Raw genomic sequence first — 10,823 nt, 5'->3', positions numbered from 1 at the left:
TCACAAGTCATCCAGGGCCAGGGACTCTGGACTCCACTCCTCCAGGGGCTGTGGGTCCTCCTGCTCCATCTTAGGGGGTGCCCAAAGCCCCAGAGACTACCTGCTGGCTCCCACTCCTGCCCCTCAAGCAAGCTCTGCACATGGCCTGGGGTATGACACTCCTCTGCCCTTGGTCCCACACTGTGCTGTGAAGATCCCTCCAGGCTGGGGCCGCAAGGAGGCAGGGGGCAGCGGGAAGGGGTGCTCAGGCGAGGGGAAATGGCCTGGGCAAAGGTGAGGCCGAGTGCCGCCTCGCTGGGGCCAGTGAAGGGCCTTCCGTGCAGCTTCCCGGCCCCCATCCCCCTGCCAGTGTTTCCTGCCCCTCCTCCTCCAGTGTTCCCTGTCCCTTGGGCCTTCAGCTTCCCCGTCAGTGCCCCCCAATCTGGCTCCATTCCTGGTTGTCACTCTAATTCATGCTAAAGGGTGAATGGCTGACACTTGAGGACTGCTGTGCTCAAAGAGGCACGGCTTGCAGTTTTTCTGGAACAATCCCTGTCTTCAGGAGGAAGGCACTCTAAGGCAGGTGAGCCAGGTCCCCCTCTTTGTCCCCATGTCTGAAATCCCATCATTCAACTGGGGTTCCTCGGGCCTCAGAGGCTTCTCAGACTGCAAGAGGCCAGGAGGGGAAGGAGCTCCCTTGATAGGCAAGCCTCAATTTCTCCACACCCTACTCCTCTTTCTCCTCTCCTCAGCCTCATAGCTGGAGGGCAGGGGGCTGAGGGAGGGGGCACCCCAATGCCCTGGACTGCCCCACAGCTTCCCCAGCCGCTTGCTTTCTCCTCCTGATGGCTGGCTCCTTCCCACTTCAGCCTCCTCTGTACCCTCCACGGAGCTCCAGGAGCTTCAAAAGTCAGACCAAGACTGTCCTTGGTCCCACGGGGCAGAGGTGAGATCTGTGCACGCCCCCTCTCCACACTTTCATGGGGACAGAGCGTGAGATTTTTGCGCCCCCTCCCCACGATCCCCCTTTCCGGATTTTTAAAATGCCCCAGTGACGTGAAATGGTGTGTGTATTTATATCCGACATCAACAATCTCCTTCACGAGATGGCCTTGTCCGGAATTAAAGCTGTTTATTCTACTCCTGCCCACGACTCTGCTCCTGCGCTGGTGGGGGGCATGGAGCTGGCGGAGGGTATGGAGCAGGGTGGCGGCCCTACACACGCTCCAACTCCGTGTCCTGCGGACCAGCAGGGCTCCACAGGGAGGCAGTGACGGCTTTTTTGTGGTTTTGTCATCCCTGCTGGGAGGCAGATTTAGGGGCCTTGAGCTCCGCCCAGCTTTGATGGGCAGTGGATGGAGGGGGCACAGGTGGCCGACTTGCCAGCAGGATATGGGCACAGCAGCTTGGGTGGGGGTTGGCACGGACCAGCAGAACAAGGGGGCTCCATCCCTGATCCCAAGCCTGCCTACCCAGGGCAAGGACGTGGAGGTGGGTGAGGCAGCCAGACCACCCACAGCCGCTGAGTCTCCTATCATATCAGCAGAGATATGGCCTAGAAGGAGAGGGAGCAGATGGGTCGGCTGCTCCGACACCCCAGGGAGAGGGGGGACTGGCCGCCTTGTGGGCCTACTAAGTGCTGCTGCGTGGCCCCTTCTCTGAACCTGGGAAGGTGGGATGGCCACCTCCGTTCCCGGAGGAGAAACTGAGGCTTTGGGGGTGGCCAGGGAGGGGGCTCAAACCAGGGCCCCTGGGTGCCCAGTTCTCGGTCTCTGGTCTGGCGCAGCAGAGCTCCGGGTGGGGAGGCGCTGTCTGGGGGCTCGTCACTCCCACGGTCTGGCACCCGCGGCGGCCGGAGGCGTCTGGAGGTAAATATTAGGGTCTGTTTAGATTAAGCTCCATTAATAGCAGGAAATGTCGCCTGGGTGCCTGCCCCAGCTTCCTGGGGGCCTGAAGGCATGGGGCGGGGTGGGGGTGCACTGTCTGAGCTGGACACCCCTCCGTGTGCCCTATTGGAGCTGGACACCCCCTATCTCTACCCCTCCACGCCCTGCTTGCCGCCTCGCTTAGCGGCTCCGATTCCAGCCTCCCTGCCTCTTCACACACAGTCCTTCCTCTCTCCTTCAGGGCCTCCGCAGCCCAGCGCTCTGTGTTCCCCACCCCATCCCCTCTTGGGGTAAGGCCTCATGGGATGAGAGGGGACCCACGGGGCCACATTTGCCTACCCTCTGGAGCTGGGCCCCCACCTGAAGGGGTCTGTGCGCCCAGTTTACAGAGGAGAAAACTGAGGCTCAGAGACATCATGGGACCAACCCAACGTTCCCAGGCGCCACCTCAAAAAGGAGCTGGAATTCCCCTCCCAGCCCTGCCTGACTCCAGGGTCAAGGCCACCCCTACCTCCTGACCCCCCATCAGGAGTCACAGAAAGCTGTGGGCCAGGGAGAGGGGCAGTCAAGCTCAGCGTCTGCAGGTCTCTGACTGTGGAGGGGCGGGCCCAGGTGCAGGAGGGAGCGGAGGGATGAGTAGGAAAGGCGGGAGGGGAGAGAGGGGCCCAGGGGAGGGGCTGTGGTTGGAGGGCTAGGACAGGCCTGGGGAAGTGGCTCCACCCATGAGACCACAGTGTCCTGCTCCCAGGCCTGTCCCCTGCCATTCCCTCCCCCTGGATGGTCCCTCACCCAATCTCCTCGGACCACCTGCTCTGTGACTCCTGGCCCTCACCCCACTGGCCCAGCAGCCTGTGCTTATCGCTAGCCAGGGCCTTCCGCTTGTCATGTCCCAGCCCCTCCTCTGTCCCTGCTCTTCCTGGGGCCGCCTCTTGAAGCTGATTCCTCCCCACCCCCACCCCACCCCCACCCTAGGACAGGCCACAAGGCCGAGCCTCGCCCTCCAGACTGGACCCTGCCCCACCTTTCCTCGGCCTCACTGATCCCTCAAGGACTCAGCACGGATGACCCCTTCACCACCCCTCGGCTCGTTCTGGGCCTCCAGGTGTGTCTACCTAACCCTCCCCTGCAGCACCTCCCCGGAACTCAGCTGGAGCTGACGCCAGGCCCCCTGCAGAGCCCTGGGGAGTCCTGTGCTCTTGTGCACAGCTGCGGGGGTGCTCAGATCCTACCCCCATGTGGCCAGCCCCAGGGAGAACGGTCAAGTGTTGGGCACAGGACGGGGTCACCCAGGAGGGCTCCAGTGAGGAAGAGGTGCTCGACGTCCTTCCCTCCCGGTCATCTCTTTGCCCACCTGGGCCAGAAGGGACTTCTTCCAGATGGCTCCCAGCTGGCCTCTCATGGAGGGTGTGGTGCTGGGAGCGCCAAGTGACGCGAAGATCTGGACAGGCCAGCAGGGCCAGAGGTGTCATACCCCCATTTTACAGATGAGCTCACCTGCTGCGACTGCACACCCTGCTGCCCAGTCCAGCTCAGCCCCTGATTCGCTGATTCCAGGTTGCCTCTGAGCCTGGGCTTTGCCCCTGTAGGTGGGAGCCTAACACCAAACTGCAGGTACCCTTCGCACCTGCCCAAGGGAGGCAGTGGAGGCCTGGCAGCTCGGGGGTCCCCCTGAGACCCCAGCCATGTCCCTGCCCCTCTCTGGACCTCAGTTTTCCCATCTGTAATCCAGAGCTTAGAATGAATGGATCCCTAGCCCTGGTGTGTGAGGCACCCACCCAGTGCCTCTGGGCCCTGCCCACCTCCACTGCTGCCCCAGCCCTCAGCACAGCCTCTGCCTATCACGCCTGCATGGGGACGCCCTCCGAAGCTGACGCCAAGGGCTGCCGTGGGAAAAGCTCTCTGTGTTTGTAAACCAGCCCCAGGCTCTCTGTCTGTCCTTCTCCTACAGCCCGCCAGCTCCCCAGGGCACCAGCGTGGGAGTCCTGGGCAGAGCGGGGAACTCCCCCGCACCACACCACAACCGAGGCAGGCCTCGGGACGCTCTGTGCTGAGACCGAGTGGAGGTGGGGTGTGAACCTGGGTGGGAGGAGTGGGCCAGGTGGGCTGTCACCTGTCCTGTACTGGAACATCGGGGACCTGGGTGCCTCCCTGGCATGTCACAGCATCGAGGGCCCCTGGGTGTCCAGTGTGCTGTCTGACCACCCAGTGAGAGCTGCCCTTTGAACTACCACTTCACCCCAAGGGCCAATCAAGAAATGCCACATCATCGATGTGCTTACGATTTCGATGACATTGTAGCATCACTGGGTTTTGGGGAATCCTGGGTGTTTTACATAAAGGGAGTCCACAGGCATCTTCAGCCACCAAGGGTCCCTGGGGGAACAGGCACTGACCATCTGAACCTGGTGTGTCTGGGCAGGGCTCCCAGGGGACTGGGAGGGCTGGGGCCACCACTCTCCTGGTACCTGCCCCACTGCCCATGAGAGGCCCATCCCCTTCCAAATGCATTGCACATTTTACAAACTATTCTGCTTGGAAACTCAGCAAACGAGCTACCTGTGCCGGGAGGGGGGCAGCACGAGGGCCCAGCACCCATCGGGCCTTCACATCCGGGCCAGCCCCTGTGTACTGCAGGCATCCAGGCGGTATCAGTGACCTCGGGTCAGGGTTCTCCACTCACCCCCACGGGCACCCCTCCTAGTGGCCTGGTGGGGTTGCAGGGTTGAGGTCCAGGAGTCCAAATCCCCCACCTCAACCATCCTTTCCAGAACAAAGCCATGGAAGGGTTCGGGGGAGCTCCCAGAACCCTAACTCAGAAGATCACAGAGAGGCTGCCACCCCCAGCCCAGAGCAGGCCCTCCAGAATACAGCCCAGGTAACAGAATGGCCCGGTCGCCGGGCCCCTGAATCACACTAGCCCCTGAGCAAGTTACGCGTCTTTCCTGAGCCTCAGTTTCCTCTATGTCAAGGGAAGATTACGGACACGCTCTGCCTTGAGGCAAGGTTGCAATAAGTAAATGAGTGTGTGTGGATCTGTGTGTAGGCGTGTGTTGTGCATGCCTGCGTGTCTGTGTGTCTACATGTACGCAGGCATTCATGTGTACATGCAGGAATGTGTGTGTGTGCGTGTGTGTGTGTCTCAGTCCCCTTTCTGTTGCTATATCCACATGAACAGAACACTACAAACTGGGATAATTCCTAATGACTAGGGATTAATTGGCTCAACAAATTCCGGAGGCTGGGAAGTCCAAGATGGAGGGGCCCCAACTACTGAAGGCGAGACAGAGAGAGAGACAGAGACAGACAGCGTGCCAAACTTGTCCTTTCCTGAGCAACCCACTCCCAGGATAATGAACCATTCCCTGCTTTTACCTTTTGTTGCTTTGGGGGAAAAAGAACCATTCCTGAGATAACACATTAATCCATTCATGAGGGTGGTGCCCCCATGACTCAAACACCTCCCAAAGGCCCCTCATTCCAACACTGTCACACTGGTGATCGAGTTTCTGACATGCGAACCTAGGGGGACCTGTGGGAACTGTAGCAGGATGCATGTGTGAGTGTGTGTGTACGTGTATGTATGTACAGTGATGCGTCACTTACTGGCAAGATACATGCTGAGAAATGCATCATTAGACCATTTCCTCACTAGGTGAACATCACAGACTGTCCTTACACCAACCCAGACGGAATGGCCTCCAGCAGCCCTTGGCTGTACACTACAGCCTCTGCTCCTGGGCTGCAAACCTGTACTGCATGTTACTGTGCTGAATCCTGTAGGCAACTGTAACACGGTGGTTGGCACGTGTGCATCTAAACAATCTAAACTAGAAAAGGTAACTCATTGTGCCATAGTGTTAAGACTGCTAGGACATCATTGGGCAACAGCAATTTTTCAGCTATTTAGAATCCGATGGGACCACTGTCATAACAGGCAGCCCATCATTGACTCAAACGTTATGTGGAGCATGGTTGTATATGTGTCATGGATCTGTGTGTATGTTCGTGTATCTGTATGTGAGTCTGTGTGTATGTTTGTGAGTCTGTGTATGTATTGTATATGTGATGTGCGTATGTACGTGTGTATGTACGTGAGTCGGTGTGTATGTCTGTGTGCACGTGTGTGTATGTTTGTGTTTGTATGTATATGTGTGTATATTTGTGTGTGAGTCTGTATATGTGTGTGTACATGCATTTATGTTTGCGAGTCTGTGTGTGTATGTGCCTATGTATGTGTATATGTGCATGAGTCTGTGTGTGTGTGTGTGTGTGAGAGTCTGTGTTTGTGTGTGTGTATGTGAGTCTGTGTGTCTGTGTGTATGTTAGTCTGTATGTGTGTGTATGTGCTGTGGGGAAAAGAAAGAGTGATCAGACTGTTACTGTGTCTATATAGAAAGCAGTAGACATAAGAGACTCCATTTTGTTCTGTATTTGAGATGCTGTTAATCTGTGATCCGACCCCCAATCTTGTCCTTGCAAGAGACATGTGCTGTGGTGACTCAAGGTTTAACGGATTTTGGGCTGTGCAGGGTGTGCTTTGTTAAACAAGTACCTGAAGGCAGCATGCTTGTGAAAAGTCATCACCATTCTCTTAATCTCAAATACCCAGGGACACGTACACTGCCAAAGGTCGCAGGGACCTCTGCCTAGGAAAGCTAGGTATTGTCCAAGGTTTCTCCCCATGTGATAGTCTGAAATACGGCCTCGTGGGAAGGGAAAGACCTGATCATCCCCCAGCCTGATACCCATGAAGGGTCTGTGCTGAGGAGGACCAGTACAAGAGGAAAGAAGGCCTCTTGGCAGTTGAGATAGAGAAAAGCATCTGTCTCCTGCCCGTCCCTGGGCAATGGAACATCTCCGTGTAAAACCGATTGTGTGTTCTGTTTACTGAGAAAGGAGAAAACCGCCTTAGGGCTGAAGGTGGGACGTGCTAGCGGCAATGCTGCTCTTTATGCACTAGAAAGGTTTATGGAGATGTTTGCATATGCATATCAAGGCACAGCACTTTTCCTTAAACTTATTCATGTCACAGAGATCTTTATTCATATGTCTTACTGCACACCTACCTACGATGATCCTATTATCCTGCCACTTCCCTTTTTCTAAGATGGTAAAGATAATGATCAATAAATAGTGAGGGAACTCAGAGACCAGTACCAGCGCGGGTCCTCTGTATGCTGAGTGTCGGTCCCCTGGGCCCACTTTTTCTTTCTCTATACTTTGTCTCTGTGTCTCATGTCTTTTCTCAAGTCTCTCGTTCCACCTAACGAGAAATGCCCACAGGTGTGGAGGGGCAGGCCACCCCTTCAATGTGTGAGTGTGTATGAGTGTGTATGTGAGTCTGTGTGTGTATGTGAGGCTGTGTGTATATGTGAGTCTGTGTGTGTGTGTGTGTATGTGAGTCTGTATATGTGTATGTGAGTCTGTGTGTGTCTGTGTGTATGTGTCTGTGTGTATGTGTGTGTTTGTGAGTGTATGTATGTGTGTGTGAGTCGGTATCTATGTGAGTCTGTATGTGTGTGTCTGTGTGTATGTGAGTCTGTGTATGTGAGTCTGTATGTGTGTGTATGTGTGAGTGTGTATGAGTCTGTGTGTATATGAGTCTGTGTATGTGAATCTGTGTGTATGTGAGTCTGTGTGTATGTGAATCTGTGTGTATGTGAGTCTGTGTGTATCTGTGAGTCTGTGTGTGTGTGTATGTGTGTGTATGTGAGTCTATGTGAGTCTGTGTGTGTATGTGAATCTGTGTATGTGAGTCTGTGTGTGTGTGAGTCTGTATGTGTGTGTATGTGAGTCTGTGTGAGTCTGTGTGTGTATGTGAGTCTGTGTATGTATGTATGTGTGTGTATGTGAGTCTGTGTGTGTATGTGAGTCTGTGTGTGTGTGTATGTGAGTGTGTGTGTGTATGTGAGTGTGTGTGTATGTGTCCTCCCATGGTGTTTGGCACTCAATTAATGATTGAACTGAGCTAATGAAAGGAGCAGGGCTGTCCTCTGGAAGTCCCCAGCATGTTCATTCGTTAATTCAATCAACAGCTTCTCTACCCACCCAGTGCCAGGTATAACTGAGTGTCTCACTCCCAGCAGAACATTTGCCTCCCCCACCAACACACACACACACTTAGTCTATGCACCATGATCACAGTGGCCGACCCCTCCACTGGGGCTCATTCCCCTGGGGCCAGCCCTATTTTCTCTGGGCTTCCCCGGAACTTGCACACACGTGGGGGTGGGCAAAGCTAAGTGGGCACATTCTGGGCCCCAGACCAGCCGGGGCAAGCCACTCCAGCTGGCCCCAGCCCCTCCGCTGATCTGCTGGGAATGCCCGCGGGAGGGAAGTGCCTGGGGCATGTGACCACCAGGTGGCGCTGCTGGCCTGGGAGAGGCTGCAGAGGCACCGGGACCCTCTGACCTTCCTCTGCCACCTGTCTCTCAAGGAGTTGTCACCAGAGCTGGGCAATCCGGGAAGAATGCTTGGAGGATCTGTGACTTCCTGACTGGCCTGTGAGAGACCGCCCCTCCCTCTAGGTCTCTTTCCCCGCCTAGGGGAGGGCTTGTGCTCAGGGGTCACAGCCTGGAGAGAAAGTCTGCACTCCTCCTTACCTGAGTGACCTTGCAGGTTCCTTTGCCATCTCACCTTGGGGACAAGTGAGGACGTCTTCACCGTGTGCCTGCCCCCTGCCAGCCTTGCAGATGGAGTCGGGTACAAGTGCCCTCCACCCTCCACGCACAGGCAGGCTAGCTCCTCCCTCCTCTGTATACCCGGACACGAGGGGTTCTTTTTTTTTTTGAGACGGAGTCTCCCACTGTCACCCAGGCAGGAGTGCTGTGGTGCGATCTCGGCTCACTGCAACCTCTGCCTCCCGGGTTCAAGCGATTGTCCTGCCTCAGCCCCCTGAGTAGCTGGGACTACAGGTGCCCACCACCACGCCCAGCTAATTTTTGTATCTTTAGTAGAGACAGGGTTTCCCCATGTTGGCCAGGATGGTCTTGACCTCGTGATCTGCCTGCCTCGGCCTCCCAAAGTGCTGGGATTACAGGTGTGAGCCACAGTGCCCGGCCTGGAGGGATTCTTACAACGCCTCCTCCCAAGCAGAAGGAGGCTGAGGCACAGGAAGTGAGCCCTCGCTCTGCCCAGGGCACACAACTGGGTGCAGAGCCCACTCCTCACCTTCGCCTTCTCTCCAGGTCCTGACGCAGTGTGCTGCCTCACAGAGAGAAACTGTTTTCCCTGTTGTAGAGATGGGTGGGGAGCATGCAGGGAGACAGAAAATGCCTTGTCTGGAGTCACCCCAGCGAAGAGCAGTGGGGCTGGGGCTGGGCAGCTGCATATGGATCAGGGGGCCGCTGGGGCGCTGCCTCTCCTTCTGGATGACAGGCTGCACTTGCAGGGACTTGGGGGAAGCCAAGAGTCCCCACAGCCATCCATGGTCCCCAGGTTAAAAACCTCATTCACCACCTGTGAGCCTAGAGAGGCCAGAGCCCTCCACCCCAAGTCACATAGCCTGGCAGCCGAGCCCACTGTGTCACACAGCCTGGCAGCCGAGCCCACTGTGTCACATAACCTGGCAGCCGAGCCCACTGTGTGGGCAGGATCGAGAAACCAGCCCGATGGCTCGGATGTCCTGACAGGCAGTCCTGAGCATTGCTAACCAGATCACTGGCACCTGCCCCAAAGCCGGGTGGCAAGGGAGAGAGTGCTTTGGTGTGTGTCACTCGGCGGTCTCTGGCCCCTTGGGTCAGGCAGAGGGGACAGGCCCCATCTGTAGGGACAGAGGGAGACAGTGACAGTGTCCAGTAGACCCCTGGCCCGACAGCTGGGCCATGCCCCTGCCTGTGTATCCATCTGCCCACTGAGGTTCAACTGAGGGTGGCCTGGCCTGGCAGGTGGGCACAAGGCCCAGGTCCCAGATTTCTAGAGAGGTCGATGGGAGCTCCTGTCAGGGGGCCCAAGGGAGTGGGCAGTGTGGTCGCTGGGCCCTGAGACCCTCTGGGGAGCCCGGGCATGGCCGGGCCAGGGGTCTTTCCATCCCACTCCAGCTCCCAGGCTCCGAGTCGCCTGCCACCTGTCTCACGTCCTTCCTGTCCACCAGCCCGCAGGCTCCCTGCTGCCACCTGCTCCAGCGTTCACTCTGCCTCATCCATAGGCCTTTGCTGGACTGGGGGAGGCCGGAAAGATGGAAACAACTCCAGAAACCCAGAACCTTGATTCTTTTGGTTTGTTTTTAGTTTTGAGGCAGGGTCTTGCTCTGTCGCCCAGGCTGGAGTGCAGTGGTGCAATCACAGCTCACTGCAGCCTCGGCCTCCTGGGCTCAAGCGACCCGCTCACCTCAGCCACCCTCACCCCAATGCCCATAGTAGCTGGGACTACAGGCACATGGAACCATGGTCAGATCTTTTATATATATATATATATATACTTTTAGTAGAGATGGGGTCTCAACATGTTGTCCAGGTTGGTCTCCAATTCCTGGGCTCAAGGGATCCTCCTGCCTCAGCCTCCTAAAGAGCTATAATTAAAGGCATGAGCCACCGTGCCTGGCTGATTCTTTAAACCAGGATTTGAAATTCTTTCTTCGTATCTTGTCCCTGCAGTAGCTAATAGTTCTAGAACCTTCTATCCATTCACTTCCCTCTTCCCCTGTGGCATGACCCCCACAAATCTTTCACAGAGGAAGCCTCAGGCCACAGTGCTTTCCAAGGACCCCTCTAAGGGGACAAGTTGGGAGCCAGCCTGAGGGAAGGGGCTCCCGCTGTGTCTGTGTGGGAGCCCTTGGGAGACGATGCTGGCCCCCCAGGGTGGGTGCTGGGCCTGCGGGGGAAGGTAGAGATGCCACACCTGAGAGCCAGCCCAGGGGTCCGTGGGGCCACGGGTGCAGGGGAAGGAGAGGCCGAGTGGTCAGATAATACACTGCCCACCCCTAGGGCCCACCTGACCCCATGCTAGGTACATTGTTTG

This window comes from Theropithecus gelada, chromosome 8 (assembly GCF_003255815.1).
Source record: "Theropithecus gelada isolate Dixy chromosome 8, Tgel_1.0, whole genome shotgun sequence".
In the NCBI taxonomy this organism is placed as follows: Eukaryota; Metazoa; Chordata; class Mammalia; order Primates; family Cercopithecidae; genus Theropithecus; species Theropithecus gelada.
The sequence above is the reverse complement of the archived record's forward strand: the minus strand, read 5'-3'. Positions refer to the sequence as shown.